Source organism: Peromyscus maniculatus, chromosome 22 (assembly GCF_049852395.1).
Source record: "Peromyscus maniculatus bairdii isolate BWxNUB_F1_BW_parent chromosome 22, HU_Pman_BW_mat_3.1, whole genome shotgun sequence".
Classification (NCBI taxonomy): domain Eukaryota; kingdom Metazoa; phylum Chordata; class Mammalia; order Rodentia; family Cricetidae; genus Peromyscus; species Peromyscus maniculatus.
In genome coordinates this window covers 19,431,760-19,447,749 of record NC_134873.1, presented here as the reverse complement: position 1 = coordinate 19,447,749, position 15,990 = coordinate 19,431,760, and the positions used below count along the sequence as shown (strand labels likewise).

General features: G+C 49.9%; 1 protein-coding gene across 5 annotated transcripts in view; it reads right to left on the bottom strand.

Moving 5' to 3' along the window:
- Nucleotides 1-15,990, bottom strand: part of Adcy3 (adenylate cyclase 3) — an 80,496-nt gene that overhangs the window by 45,395 nt on the left and 19,111 nt on the right. The window lies entirely within an intron of this gene.

The following is a 15,990-nucleotide window of genomic DNA, read 5'->3' as shown; positions in this document are numbered from 1 at the left end:
CGCGCGCGCGCGTGTGTGTGTGTGTGTGTGTGTGTGTGCGCGTGCATGCGTGTGTGCATACGTGTGCTTGTGTGCATACGTGTGCTTGTGTACATGTGTGTGCGCGCGCGCGTGTGTGTGCATACATGTGTGTGTGCATACGTGTGCTTGTGTGTGCATACGTGTGCTTATGTACGTGTGTGTGCGTGTGTGTGTGTGTGTGCGCGCGCGCGCGCGCGCGCGCGAGCGCATGTGTGCACGCACGCATGCACGTAGCCTTCAGGAAAAACTTGAACCCCAGTGGGGATCCAAATTGGATTGAGTCACTGTGACAAATGGCTTTCTCAAAATGACGCCTTGAGAGTCAGGAGTCTGGGAGCTTCCTTCTCAGAATTTGCTCTCCTCTCTCTAGAGCAGCCTGCATCCTGCATCCATCACTGTAGCAACCCACGGCCATCACTGCAGCAGCCTGCAGCCTGCAGCCAACACTGCAGCATCCTGAATCCCGCAGCCATCACTGCAGCAGCCTCCACCTCACCCTAGCCACATGTGGACCACCTAATCGGCTCCTTGTCTACCCAGAAAGCCCTGCTCAGGCCTCCGATCCACTCTGACACTTTCACTGCTCACAGAATCTTCCACAGAGCTGGAAGGCACTCTTGCCACTCTATGCTCTCCTCCGGTGGGGTAGATGGGAAGTCGGGCACTTCCTACCCTATTTCCCCCACCGCTGTGTCCCCAGGGCCCATCCAGCCCCATCCAGCCCCATCCAGCCCCATCCAGCCCCATCCAGCGCCCTCCAGCGCCCTCCAGCGCCCTCCAGCGCCCTCCAGCCCCCTCCAGCGCCCTCCAGCGCCCTCCAGCCCCATCCAGCCCCATCCAGCCCCATCCAGCCCCATCCAGCCCCATCCAGCCCCATCCAGCCCCATCCAGCCCCATCCAGCCCCATCCAGCCCCATCCAGCCCCATCCAGCCCATCCAGCCCCATCCAGCCCCAGGTGATCAGGAAGCCCAGAGCTGCTGAATAGGGACAGAGCAGTGACTCCATGCTGAGATTTACCACCCAGCCAGCAAACAGCACAGACATGATCCTAAACGTGCTTCCCTGAGACACGGCTTGCTCTCTGAGCCTCATTTAACATGGGAGGCTTCCCCAACCCACCCAGCCAACCCTGGAGGAGGCTAAGACAGAGGAGCAGGTGGTTGGTGAGCCACCCAGACCACTAGGCCACCAGGCCCAGACAACATGCAGGGAGGGACGGATCAAGGTCTGCATGGCTGGAGCATGTGCATGCATGAGGGCATCCCTGCATGGTGTGCAACTTCCACCAGGGAGGAGGTGATGACATTATCACAGAGGCGTGGACATTAAAGATGGGAACCAGACAGGTGACACAGTCCTACAATCCCAGCACTCAGGAGGCTGAGGCAGGAGGACTGTTTGAAGCCAGCTTGAGCTATGGAACAATTCCCCGCCCCCCCCCCAAAAAAAAAGAGGAAGAAAATGATGGAACACAGATGAGCACTGGTGTTGGCACAATAAAGCCTTCTCCATGCAAGTGAGGTCACAGAGACGAGACAATGCTCCACTAAGGCAGCCGGAGAGATGGCTCAGTGGTTAAGAGCACTGGCTGCTCTCCCTGAGGACCGGGGTTCAATCCCCAGCACCCACATGGCAGCTCACAATGGTCTGTAACTCCAGTTCCAGGGGATCTGACACACTCACATAGATATACATGCAGGGGGTGGGGACTTAGCTCAGTGGTAGAGCGCTTGCCTTGCAAGCACAAGGCCCCTGGGTTCGATCCTCAGTATATATATATATATATATATATATATATATATATATATATATATATATATATATATATATATATATATATACCCCTAAGAGCATCAGGTTGACACACTCAACTGCTGCTGAAATTTCTCACTGCAGGGGTCCCCTGTCGACTGTTCTGTGTAGTAAGAGGTCTCGGTGACATTGCTACCAGGTCCTTGGGGCTCTTTATATTACAAAGTTTGCTTGAGCTAGGATCTAACACAGGAGTAAAACACTTGCTTGGCACACGGCATCATGCACTGGCTTCCATCCCTAGCTAGCATAAGAGCACAAAGCCACACCCTACCCCACCCTCCGAACTCAAAAAAAAAAAAAAAAAAAAAAAGTTTTCTTGATTCTGAAGTTACTCTATGGAAATTTCTTCTTTAAAAGAAAAAAAGTCTAATGATTTGAAAAACAACGACTAGCCAGGGTGGTGGCACAACACGCCTTACAATTCTAGCACTTTGGAGGTGGAGCCAGCCTGGGCTACATGAGACCCTGTCTCAAAAAAAAAAAAAAAAAAAAAAAGCAAGCAAGCAAGCTGAGAGGCCAGCAAGGCGTCTCAGTCAGTGAAATCAACACATTTTTTTTAATTAAGCCAAAATAAAAACAATGAATGTGTGAACAAGTCTCCCAAGTGGGTAAGGGCCCAGAGCGGAGCTGCACCCAGCCCACGCAGCCTGAGGAAGTGTTTACAGCACAGGCCTGAGAGAAGTCCCTCGAGGAGCCGTTCCACTTAGAAGTCTATGCATCAAGATGTCTTAAACTTTTCTAAGAGCCCTCAGGGAAGCGGGCTGCTCTAAGAGGGCTTTAAAATAGAAGCTGCCCCCAGGAGGTGGGCTGCTAGTTCTCTAGCCTAGGCCAGTCCTGCCTTAGACGCTCACTGCAGCCTGAAGATTCCAGAACACGCTGGTGTTGGTGTGGGTCGCCCTGGAGACGGACGATGCTCTGTTGCTGGGGCTAGGCTGCTCTGGAGCCTCTCTTCGTTAAGACGTACTTGGATGTTATGGAAAAAAGTCTCTAAGCAGCTACAGGGCAGCAGGGAGCAGAGGAGATGGTACCCCACAAGGCAGCCAGTCTCCTCTAACCCAAGGAGTACCACCCAGACCTGTGGCTATGCCGTGTGCTGAAAGTGGGGTTCCCAGGTCTGGGGAAGCCTTGCCTCCGACCCTTGGAGAGACATTCATAGTGGCTTCTGTCAGCCAGGTTCCTACTTCAATGTCCCATCCTCCTCCTAGAGACCTTGCCCATCATACCGAGTGGCTCCGTGGGACATTTTCCTGTCCCCATGTACCACTCCCTCTTTTTCTATCTTTTTTATTATTTATTGTTTGCTGGTTTGATTTTTGAGACAGGGTTTCTCTGTGTATCCCTGGTTGTCCTAGAACTCACTCTGTAGACCAGGCTGGCCTCGAACTCACAGAGATCCACCTGCCTCTGCCTCCCAATGTTAGGGAATTAAGGCTATTCCACTACTGCCTCTTCTTTCATCCTTTCTCATTGGTCTGTTTCCTAAGACAGCTCCTCCAGGGCGGAGGTACTTTGGCTGTTTCTCTGACTTTTTCCCCAGAATGACTGGGAAGCCGCCCAAGGGCAGGGGACAGACAATGAGGCCTAGGAAGAGATGGCTTGCTCTTGAGCTGGCAGGCTAGGGAGCCTGGAGCAGAAAACTAGACCTCTCACACACCTGGCTCCTCATCCTCACCACGATCCTGAAGACCAGGCTAGAACATGTCAAGCTGGACATGGTGGCCCACACCTTTAATCCCAGCACTGGGGAGGCAAAGGCAGGCAGATCACTGAGTTCAGGGTCAGCCTGGTTTACAGAGTGCATTCCAGGACAGCCAGGCCTATACAGAGAAACCTTGTCTCAGATAGATAGATAGATAGATAGATAGATAGATAGATAGATAGATAGATAGATAGATAGATAGATAGATAGATAGACAGACAGACAGATAGATAAAAAAGGTTTCAGAGAGATTAACTCAACACCACCTCACACAGGGCTCAGTGTATGTTCTTATGACATTTTCCTTCTTTGCTTCCAGCAGAGAGCCGGTGGCAACATAGAGCTAATAACAAGGAAGGAATATTTCAGAACTCCCATGTGTCTCCTCTCCTCTTTTCTACAAGCCCTAACACCATGGGGCAGGAGCCCATTTGGTAGAAGATCTGATCTGAAACCAGAGAGATGGGGTTTCAGAAACCATGGTCTTGGCCATGTTGAAACTGCAACCTGGTCTTCCTCCCTGAGCCCGGGTCTCTTCCCTATATTTCAGTCTCCTCTGCTAACTAAGATGAGGAGGTCCCCCAGGCTGGGTGAGGACTAGAATTCCCCAGGAGCTCAGGAGAGGCATCCAAGGAGGTGGTAGGGAGAGGCATAAAGCCTGTAGACAGTGACTGACTATGTGTGGCCTTAGGCAAAGTCCCAGAACTGTGGTGCCAACAATGGCCTGGGGTCTTTCTTAAGCACTGCCATCCTGAACACAACACAGAGCTCAAGCATGCTTACTCTCCCATCTGGGTACCTCAAGTTTCTGCAAAGGGGACTTCCAGAAGCTTCCTGTATTGTTATGATCTTGAGCATGCCTCTAGAGAAAGACACTTAATGTCTTTTCAAAACTAAAAGGACTCCTAGATGGGAAAGCCATCCAACTTGACATTTGCTCAAGGTCTCTCGTGGCCTGCTGCATCGCCAGAGCAGCTACTACCCAACTCCCAGAGGCACCACTGTGAGGCTCTGACGTAATGACTTCCCCCAGAGACTCAAAACATGGAGGCCGTGACCTTCAGGCTCTTCTGTCTTTGGCCCGGCTAGTCCCACACGTTCCTCTACCCCAGCCACAATGGGTTGTGTCCCCCTACAAGTGGGTGTGGTGCACGCCTTTAATCCCAGCACTCAGGAGGCAGAGGCAGGAGGATCTCGGTGAGTCCGTGGCCAGCCTGGTCTAGAGAGTCAGTTCCAGGACAGCCAGGGCTACAAAAAAACCCTACCTCTAAAAACAAAGAAAAACAAAGAGGATAAAGACTGCAGGACTCTATGGCCCTAATAAGAACCCCACTTGCCCCAGCCCTCCTCCTGCCTGTCAGGGTCTACACAGGAGGACTCTAAATTTAGCTTTGTTAAGAGCTAGCACACTTCCCCTTTGCCCTGCAGAGAATGGAACTTGTTGGTATTATGTCAAGACCAAGACCAGCTCCAACATGCCTCCCTGTTCCCGAAAACAGACTTCATTCACTCATTCATTCATGCTCATGAACTCACAAAAGAATATTAGTGACACTTGCTTGAGTATGGAGATTAGTAGCTCGATAACTGCATTCACAAAGTAGGCCCCAGTCTTGAGGGTGAGCAAACCAGAGAAGGCCATCTGGTCTACCTCCTTGCTTTTCCTGCAGATATGAAGCATTGATGTTGAACATCTTACACTAACCCAGGGGTTGGTCATTCAAATATGGACTGGCAGGGTGGTGGTGGCAGTGGCGGCAGCGGCGGTGGTGGCGCACGCCTTTAGTCCCAGCACTTGGGAGGCAGAGGCAGGCTGATCTCTATGAGTTTGAGGCCAGCCTGGGCTACAGAGTGAGTTCCAGGACAGGCTCCGAAGCTACACAGAGAAACCCTGTCTTGAAAATAACAGACAAAAAAAAAAAAAAAAAAAAAAAAAAGTCAAATATGGACTAAGTTTTAGGGTAACTAGTGAGTCCCTAAAACTGGAGAGAAAGTTGCCATTGTGCAATTTTGCAGAGCACAAATCCATTGCTTTTATCAGATTCTCAAAAAGACCTATTACCCCAGATAGTTAAGAAGCACAAAACCAATGAAAAGCTGCCCTCTGTTCTTGTGGTTTCAGCAAAGAGACAGCCAACAGCTGGCCAGGGCGCTTCCTGTCCTTTCCTTGATAGAACCTCATTATTTAGTCACCTTGGTCTCTTTCTCCGAGCCAATAATTCCAAGCCCACTTGCAGAGTCTATTTTAGACTGCTCTAATCATGTTTGCCTTCAGGCCTTTCTTTTAAGAGCGGTCAATTTAAACCTATTGAGCTTTTCCAGTGGGGGGCAGGTCCCACGCAGGGGCCTAGAGATGAAAGACCTCAGGGGGGCTCTGATCTCCTGAGGGTAAAGTTGCCGCAGGAAACAGGAGAGATGGAGGCTGAGGAGAGGAGGAAAGTCAGCGAGGGGCCAGCAAGGGAGAGGCTGTGGCTAGACTCATAAAAAAAATGCTTTCTTACACACGGCGAAAACATGGTACTTCATACAATACATCCTCATATATGGATTCTGGGTGGTAAGGAATCCCACTTTATTCCTAACCAATAACCAATACTAAACAAAAGAAAGGCAGAGATAAACCATGTATGAGAGAAGTCTCAATAATAGGGTTCCACACTTCCCACTCTGGTTTCCTTCTCCTTCCTCTTCTTCTTTTTGGTTTTGTTGTTTTTTGTTTTGCTGTTTTGGTTTTTGAGAGACGGGGTTTCTCTGTATAGCCCTGGCTATCCTGAACTCACTCTGTAGATCAGGCTAGCCTCTCAAACTCAGAGACCCTCCTGCCTCTGCCTCCCAAGTACTAGGATAAAAAGTGTGCGCCCACCACCGCCTGGCTTCTAGTTTTCTACTAGGCAATGCCAACTGTATTTATAACACAGATCCCTCATCGCATTCTCGCTGACTCGGAAGGAACCTGGGAAGTGTTCCAGGCTTAGAGGGATATGAGCTGGGAAAATGCTTGACAAAAAGGCCTGAGGACCTAGGTTCAAACCAGAACTCAGGTAAAATGCCAGACATGGTGATGCTGCTTAGAATCCCAGCCCTGGGGAGGATACAGGTGGACAGGGCCTGGCTGGCCCACCAGGAGAGAGAGGAATGTAGTCTAGAGACAAAAGGAAATGTCTAAACTCCAAAAATACCATCCTCAGAAGAAGTCAGCCTGTCAAAATCTGAAGGGAGTGGCCCATGACTCCACAGACCTGGAAGCCTTCTCCCCTTGTAACTGAACCCCAACAGAGAAAGCTGTAGGGCTCTAAGGGGCGCTACCTCGGAGTTCAGAGGGACTCACGTCCTGGCTGTGACACATTCTGCCCGCTCAGCCACACAGAGCAGCAGCATCCACCCTCCTGAGCATCCTTTCTTCCTTGGGACCTGATTCATTCCTACTTCCTCCATTGGGGCTCGGTAGCCAGCCCTTCCCCCACAGCCTCTCACCGTGCTCCTGAGGACATCTGGGATTATGTTTTCCAGTGCCTGCTTCTGACTCAGTCCCGAGTCCACATTTTTCTTTGCCTTTTCTTTCCTTGGATCTTTTGACACGGACTCCCAGCCTGGCTTCAAACTCACTACGCAGCCTACCAGGATACCCCTTCCTCATCCTCCTGTCTCCACCTCCTGAGCATCCAGATTACAGGGGTGCACCAGCACACCCGCTTCTGTGAGACGCTGGAGAGCACCCCCAGAGCCTTGGGCACACGAGGCGAGCAACCTACCAACTGCTCTTTTTCTAGGTCAGTTTCTGGGGCAAACACATCAGCATCCTGAGGAAACCTGCTTAAGAACCTGGCTCCAAGCCAGGTGAGGCGTGGTGGCGCGCGCCTTTAATCCCAGCACTCGGGAGGCAGAGGCAAGAGGATCTCTGTGAGCTCCAGGACAGCCAGGGCTGTTACACAGAGAAACTCTGTCTCACAGAAACACACACACACACACACACACACACACACACACACACACACACACACGAACTCCAGGGCCAAGTGTGGTAGCATACACCTGTAACCCCAGTTACTAGGGAGCCTGGGGCAGCAGGATTGCAAGTTGAAGGCCAGGCTACATGGTGAGACCCCATCTTAAAACCTCAAGAAAGGGGGCTGGAGAGATGGCTCAGAGATTAAGAGCCCTGGCTCCTCTTCCAGAGGTCCTGGGTTCAATTCCCAGCAACCACATGGTGGCTCACAAGCACCTGTAATGAGATCTGGTGCCCTCTTCTGGTCTGCATTATCGCCTCTCTCTGGAACAAAGGCCTTGTACAACCTTGCTGGTACATTACACTAAAGCCTTGGAAGGGATGCTCTAGGCTGCCCCATATCCACTCATTAGCTGTCCTTTTCTAGCAATGACATGGTGGTACCTCCTACCACCGTTTCCTCTCTGCCCAGCTTCTTCACACATCCAAAGCTGTCCACTGAGATATCCATCGGTCCGTTGTCTCCTGTATGTAATTCAGTTCCCAGGTTTAAATCCAGATGTTACATCTCCTCGCTCAATCATGGACCAATCTTCTAAAGGCATTAGCTACCTCAGTCACACAACAAAGACACACATCACCTGTCCCGCCTTCCATCCTCCAGCCTCCACTGTCTTGAGTTAGGGCCACCTGCAGCAGATCCCAGCTTGGCTACGTCTTAGCACCATGTGGGGAAACACCTCCAAACAGTGAAATCAAAAAATCCAGATACTATATTGTTAAGACGCCGTCCAGAGACGCAAGGTGCATGGCACGGTAGAAAACACTCCTTAAAACCAATGTAAATACCCAAGTGTTCAGGGCCACAGCGTCCTCACCCAGTGCCAATCTGAGATCCCATTTCTGTCAACTGAAGAATGAAAACACAGCTCTAAGTGACCACCCCACCTCACTAGACACAGCACCGAATACAACCAAGCCTCAGTGAACTCTGCCTGAGCGCCTGGGCTGGTGTGGCTCGCTCCCCTGCCTCACTGAGGCTGCTTAATGCCCTTGCAGTGAGTGTGCCATTCTTACCACCTGGTCTTGCCCGGTCAGGGTCTCCAGGTCTCTGTTTCCCCTCCTGGCAACACGCATGCCAAACCTTTTCCTGCGGCAAGGCTTGGAAAAACATCGGTGTCTCTGGCTCCTCTCCAGTCCTGCTGGTCCATATCTGATTTCATACATATTACTCCTCCAAAATTACCTTTTCCCAAGTATCACCTGTGGTAGTTTGAATAAGAATGCTCCCTCCCCCCCCATAGACTCAGATATTTCAGTGGTTAGTCATCAGGGAGTCACACTACTTGAGAAGGATGAGGAGGGCTGGGCTTTGGTTAAGTGGGTGTGGCCGTGGAAGAAGTGTTTCACTGGGGGGTTGGCTTTAAGGTTTCAAACCCTAGGGAGGCTCTCTTCCTGTTGCCTGTGGATCTTCATGTAGAACTCTCGGCTACATCTCCATCATCATGTCCGCCTGCAGGCCACTATGTACCCCACCATGGTGACAATGAACTAAACCTCTGACACTGTAAGCCAGCCCCAGTGAAATGCTTTTCTTTATAAGAGTTGCTGGGGTCATGGTGTCTCTCCATAGTAATGGAACCCTGACTAAGGCACCACCCCCAGCTCAGAGCATCCCAATAGTTGCCCCACTAACCAAAAGTCCTAAGCCTTTGTCCTGACATGCAAGGTCCTACAGACTTTGGGCTCTATGATTTCTGCCTAAATATCTTAATTCCCCCATGTATACTGTCTGCCTGAGCTAAGCTTCACGTGCCCTGCTCCCTGCCAGAACCCTTAACATGTTAACATCCATACTCCAAGATCTCTCAAACTTTTCCACCAAGCTATCTGGGGAGGCCGCCTCTCATCTCACTTCATAACACACGTGGAGGCTGCGCTCTGTTCCATAAAACCCGTGTTTGCCTTCTGTCTGAACTGTCTATTCTTCTGTCATTCGAGTAGATTTCTCTCTCTTTTTTTTTTTTTTTTTTGTTTTTTTTGAGACAGGGTTTCTCTGTGTAGCTTTACACCTGTCCTGGAATTCACTCTGTAGACCAGGTATAGATCCACCTGGCTCTGCCTCCTGAGTGCTGGGATTAAAGGCGTGCACCACCACCACCCGCTTGAGTAGATATCTCATTGAAGTGTCTGTCCTTCACAGTTAGCTCACTAAGGCCGGGGACCTCTGCCCAGTTCTGTCTTCCCAGTGCTGGGCAAACATCTGACACAGCCAATGGGTGGATGGATGATTAATGGGAGCAGGAGTTAAAGAGAGAACGGTATGCTAGCCCCGTGATTATAAAATATCCTGCAAATATTAGGTCTCAAGAAATCCCTTCTCCCAAAGTCTGGCATTTAAACAAAAGCCACCGTTCCCATCGGGGACTTAAGATAGTTCCTACTTGCTAAAAGGAGTCATCCTCCTTATCTCTGGCAAAAGGGACACAGGGCTCCTCCACATGTCTTCCATTAGCCTATGCCTGTGGTGCCTATCTGCGTATCAAGGTCCTTGCTCACTTCTAGGCGACCTCAGTCCTTACTCACAAGTACCTGTTATGGAGTCATGCTGGCTGACATGCCCCTCCTCCTAGCCTAGACCTCTCCAGCCCCCCACCCCACCTCCAGCTCCCCTTCCCTTCCCCCAGCTTCTCTTTTCTCCTACCTATATAACCTCAGCCATTTTCCTACAAGCTCCCTTGGCCCCTGGTTCCTCTCTGGGCCTCTTGGTCCTCGGCTTCACTCTGAGCCCCCCCCCCAAGTCCCCCCTCTTCCATTTCTCTCTTCTTCTCAGGGCCTGGTTCAGTTGGGACCCTTCCAGATGCCTCTGGCTCTTTTCCCCCTCCTATCACCAAAAAACGTTCTTCAACTATACCAACAATCAGCCATGTCCTCATTTTCCACTCAGAGGACACACGTCTCACCCAACGTGAGACACACTTCACGGACATGTAGTTAGAGACCCTAGAATTGAGGGGAAAACTAAGGAAGTGCTACAGATCCTTGTGTGAAGACAGGTCAACATACATGTACAAGTTTTGATGTTTGGGTGGTTTTTAATAAAGATTGTTGTTGTAGGAATAAAAGTTATTAGTTTTTCTTATAAAGAGGCTGCTGGTGAGGTGGCCCAGTGAGTAAGCACACTTGCTACCAAGCCTGACCCCTGACCCCTAGAACACGCACGATGGGAGCAAAGAAGTGGCCCTCGCCAGTCCTCTGCGCATACGCTACGGCACACAGGCCCACACGTGTGTCTAAACAAAAATTATCAGACGATTCGTGGTTAAAAGCATGTGCTGCTCTTGTAGAGGACCCAAGTTTGTTTCTCAGCATCCATGTTGGGCGGCTCACAACCGCACACAACTCCAGCTCCAGGGGGATACCCAATGCCCCTGGTTTCCAAGGGCACCTGCACTCACATGTACATACAACATACCCACACTCAGGTACATATGTGCAGACACATAGTCTAGAAATATATATATATATATATATATATATATATATATATATATATATATATATATATATTAAAGAGGAGCAGACTTAGGTATATCCCCAAAGAATCATCATCATCATCATCATTCTGATGAGCCCTCCTCTAGGGCGGAAATGAGGGTGTGGCCAGCTGGCAAAGCAGCCGCCATTGATGCCTCCTGGTTCCCTGGGCTTGCTATACATGGCCTAGAGCATCAAGTCTCTGTCACCATCAGTATGACGATGATGGTCCCTCACCAACAGCGCTGTGTGGCTTAGTCTTTAACCACTTTTCTCCTCTCTGATTTTTTTTTCCACCTACCCATGAGCCTCCATTGTTCCTGCCCCGCCCACACCAACGACCGCACTGTAGGATTTTTCTCGGCTTGGGAATTCACACAGGGACCTTCTGAAGATTTCTAAAACCAGGCTTTTGAATCTCCCAGGGTTCCCGATATTCTAAAAATACGTTCTTTTGAGAAATGTCCAATGTGTGTACTTAGTGATGTGACCACATAGAAAATGTAACCATCATGCTCCAGAAGTGTTGGCTCCTGTCCGTAGGCAGGAGAAAAATTTAGCCACAGCAACAGCATCATCCCACAGCCAGAACTCCCGGAGGTACCACACGGCCCAGCATCCGTCCCTTCTGGAGCCCAGTTGGGACCATGTAACCCTACAATGAGGAGCTTGGCTCCAAACTCAGGCTGGGGGGAGAATCCCAGCCCCACCACCCACTGGCTGTGGCCCTCAGTCACCACCCTTTAAGCTTGCTCCCTCCTGTGCGAAACATGAATAACCACGGAACCCACTTCGGAGCAAGGCAATCAGAGCTCATCACCAGGCTGTGCCTACAGCACACAGCATAGGACTGTGCTGGACGCAAAGTCCAGTGGCCACCGGCCACCAGTATATTATATACCAATTCCCAAGATGATTACTGGGCCCACCTAGCATTTCCCAGTGTTCCTATTTCCTTGAGTCCGCCAGCGTCATCCCCTCTCCTAAAGCGGTTCCTGGCAATGGTTTCCAAACCAAAGGTGCTATGATCTAGCTCAGCAGCACACGAGACCTAAGCATCCTTGGACAGCTGTGCCTCCCGCCAGTCCCGCAGGGGAACCGCTGTACTCAAGTGTGGCCTTACTGAGGCCGCTACCTACTTATTCGTTTACTTATTTGTGTATTTATAATTTTACATACATCTATTAGTGTGTGTGCGTGCATGGGTGAAGAAATCAACCTACAGGAGTCTCTTCTTCCACTATGTGGGTCCCAGGGATCACCACCGAGCCATCTCATTGACCTTATTTATGTATGTCTGATTTTTTTTTCCTTTGGGTTGTTGTTTTGGGTTTTGTTTGTTTGTTTTTGGTTTTTCAAGACAGGGTTTCTCTGTGTAGCTTTGCGCCTTTCCTGGATCTCACTTTGTAGACCAGGCTGGCCTTGAACTCATGGAGATCCACCTGGCTCTGCCTCCCAAGTGCTGGGACTAAAGGCGTGTGCCACCACTGCCCGGCCATTGTTTTGGTTTTTGAGGGGGGGAATCTCATGTAGCCCAGGCTGGTCTTAAACTTCTGATCGTTCCCCTTCACCTCTCAAGAGCTGGGATTATAGGTACACACCTCCACGGCTCGTCTTGATTCATTTAAATGAGGTTCTGTGGCCTTAGCCTGGACTAATAAGACTGACTTGACTAATGCCTTGGGTTCTTCTCCCAAAGAGTCTCAACTGTTCTCTGGCCCCATCAGTCTCCCCTTATCGACAGCCTTGCGGGCACAATTAGAACTCTACAGGTACCCACTATTCACTGGCTGGGTGTCAAGACTTCCCCAACAGCTACAGTTCCCAACCCCAGACCTGGGAGCCTGCTTCTTGTCCCTGAGCCTATCTTATACCAGGAAGCCTCATCACAGGGCCATCAGCTACCGGAGCCACATGCCCATGTCACAGCACACCGTGGCTGCCTGATGGGTACAGACACGGATTAACCATCAGACCATTCCTCCCCAAGTCTTTCTCTTGCCGACAACAGGAGGCAGTGGGATGCCGAGGAATGAGTGAGAGGTGGTTTCTGAGCCAAACACCCCCCCACTCCCTAAAGTGCCCTCCAGCTCCTTTCAACCTCCTCACACGAAGAACAGGGAGGGAGGAGCTGGAGCCACAGATGTCTAGATGCCGACATCTTAACTTGGACACTAGGAATCACTCCAAGTTACTGTCTCTATTTGGGAGTGGAAAGGTGTTTTATTTTTTATATGGATACGGATTATTCTAACATGGTTTTTGAAGAAACTTCTCTTCCCCCATTGACTTACCATGCACTTTCACTGCAGATGAGCTGAGCATGTAAGTGTGGAGTGATTTCTGGACCTTCTCCAAAGTCCTTGATATAAGTGTTTATATTCAGGAAGTACTGTCTTCATTAATATAACTTTATATTAATCTTGAAAGGAAGAATCATATGTCCTTTAGAAAATATTTTGGCTTTTCTAATCCCTGTATCCATACACATCATAATCATCTTACTGATTTCTACAAAAATGTTTAATGGATTTGGACCGAATTCAATCTGCAACTTGGAAAAGTGATGTGTTGCCAATAGGAATTATTCTTCTGCGTCTTCTCACCATTACGTCCCCTTTCCTTCAGCAACATTTGAGCTTTTTATTTGTTTATTTTTTGTTTTGTTTTTGTTTTTGTTTTTTCTTTTTTTTTTTTTTTTTTTTTTTTGGTTTTTCGAGACAGGGTTTCTCTGTGTAGCTTTGCGCCTTTTCCTGGAACTCACTTGGTAGCCCAGGCTGGCCTCGAACTCACAGAGATCCGCCTGCCTCTGCCTCCCGAGTGCTGGGATTAAAGGCGTGCGCCACCACCGCCCGGCTTGTTTTTGTTTTTTCAAGACAAGGTTTCTCTGTATATCAGTCCTGGCTGTCCTGGAACTTGCTCTGTAGACCAGGCTGGCCTCGAACTCAGAGATCCACCTGCCTCTGCTTCCTGAATGCTGGGAATAAAGGCGTGCGTCACCCCCGCCTGACCAGATTTTTTTTTTTAACTGTTTCCTAGCTGTTTTTCCTAAGGGAAAGGGAGCTGCATTCACACTCTGCCCCTCTGTGGGCGCCAAAGTCCTGGGTAAACCATTTGACCTGGCTGAGCTTGCACCCCCCATCTTCACAATGAAGGGGAGAGGAACATGGGGCGTCTGAGTAACTGGCTGGACCAGCAGCCTCCAGAGCTACACCTGCCATTGCCAGTGCTGTGCTCTTGGCCAAGCTGCGTAAGTCTCTCCATCCTCAGATCCGTCTCTAAGCCCTGAGGTCGAACAGCGACGGCGCCTGCCCTAATGTGAGGATGACGACAGTGTCAGATCTCCAAGGGTATGGTGAAGACCATGTAATGCCAAGGAATAAAGGCTTCTTGTAAGCCAGACACCCTCACTCAAATGCCAGCATTATCATCGTGATCATTTTATGTTTATTTATAACTTGTGACTCTACATTTTTTTTTTCCAAGACAGGGTTTCTCTCTGTGTAGTTTTGGTGGCTGTCCTGGAACTCACTCTGTAGCCCAGGCTGGCCTCTAACTCACAGAGATCCACCTGCCTCTGCCTCCTGAGTGCTGGGATTAAAGGCGTGCACCCCGCCCCCCCCCCCCCCCCCCCCCCCCCCGGGCACAAATGTATTTCTACTGGAGGGAACTACGCTGCATTTTGTTTGAGAGGACTTACAGAGAGGAAAGACTGGGCTTCTCCAGCTGCCAAAGGGGATTGTGTGTCTATTGCTGCCACATCCTGGAGAACTGGCCTCAGAAGTGGGAGAACGGGGGTCTCTGCAACCCCCGCCGAGCTCTCTAGAGAGCTGAACCAGAGAAGGGACTTCCCCGAGGTCAGGCAGACAGTGTCAGAAGCCCCAGTATTCCCAACCTGATCCCTTCTATCCGTCCGGGAGCTGAAGACTACTGCAGGGTGCCAGCCTGTACGGTGGGGCAGGGGCCTGGAACAGGTTCAGGATTCGGAATGCTGTGCATGTGTCAGGGCCTGTTCATGAGAGTCCCGTGGCTCTCTCGTGGGGGAGCCATGGCGGAGACAGGAAGGGAGGGGCGTCCTTAGCCTGCAAGTCCTTACTGGGATGAAGAGTAAACTTTGCTCTTGTACACTTCGTACCATAAATTACGTCACTTCCCTGGGGAGGAGGCTCAGGTCGTAGCAGGCCAGGGTCCTTTCTCCAGAGAGTTGGGAGGGAAGGAGAAATTTTGTTTTTATTCTTTATACCCTTGCCTAGGTTGAATTAGTTTCTTACTACAAGTATGTGCATACTATAGAAGAAAATAAGCATTCCTATGACTAACGGGGAGTCCAATGCTCACAGTAGCTACCCTTGAAGGATAATATTATGGGTAATATTTTTCCATCTTGTATAGTATTCTCCAGGCTTTCCATATTTTCTCTATGCCAGACTGAATCACACAAAATAAGTCCGCAGCTTTGACAGATTGAAAGTGATTGGCTATTGATAGTTTCATTGTAAGCCAATCTAATACTCTGATATTTAACCAATTATTTAGAGAGTGATTTTACTGTACCAAGCCAGTCTTCAGACAACAACAAACTTCTCTTTTAGAGGCAAGGTCTCGTGGAGTCCAGGCTGGATTCCAGCTCACTATATCGCTGAGGATAGCCTTGAACTTCTGCCTCCACTTCCTGATTACAGGCATGCACTGCCACATCCAGTTTCTATGGTGCTGAGGATTGAACCGGTGGCCTCACGCTAGGCAAGCACTCTTCTAACTGAGCTGCATCCCCAGCCACAAGAAACTTTAAAGTCGTAATAGGACGCAGGGCCTCCCGTGCCGGCAGGGACTCAGCTCTCCATGTTGCCGGCAGCAAGAAGCTTGTGCGAGCCTATATCCAGAGGCACCCGGTTTTGACAGAAGGAAAAGATCCATGAGCAAACAGAAAAATCAATGCCCATCACAAGGCATACACATGAAATTACACGT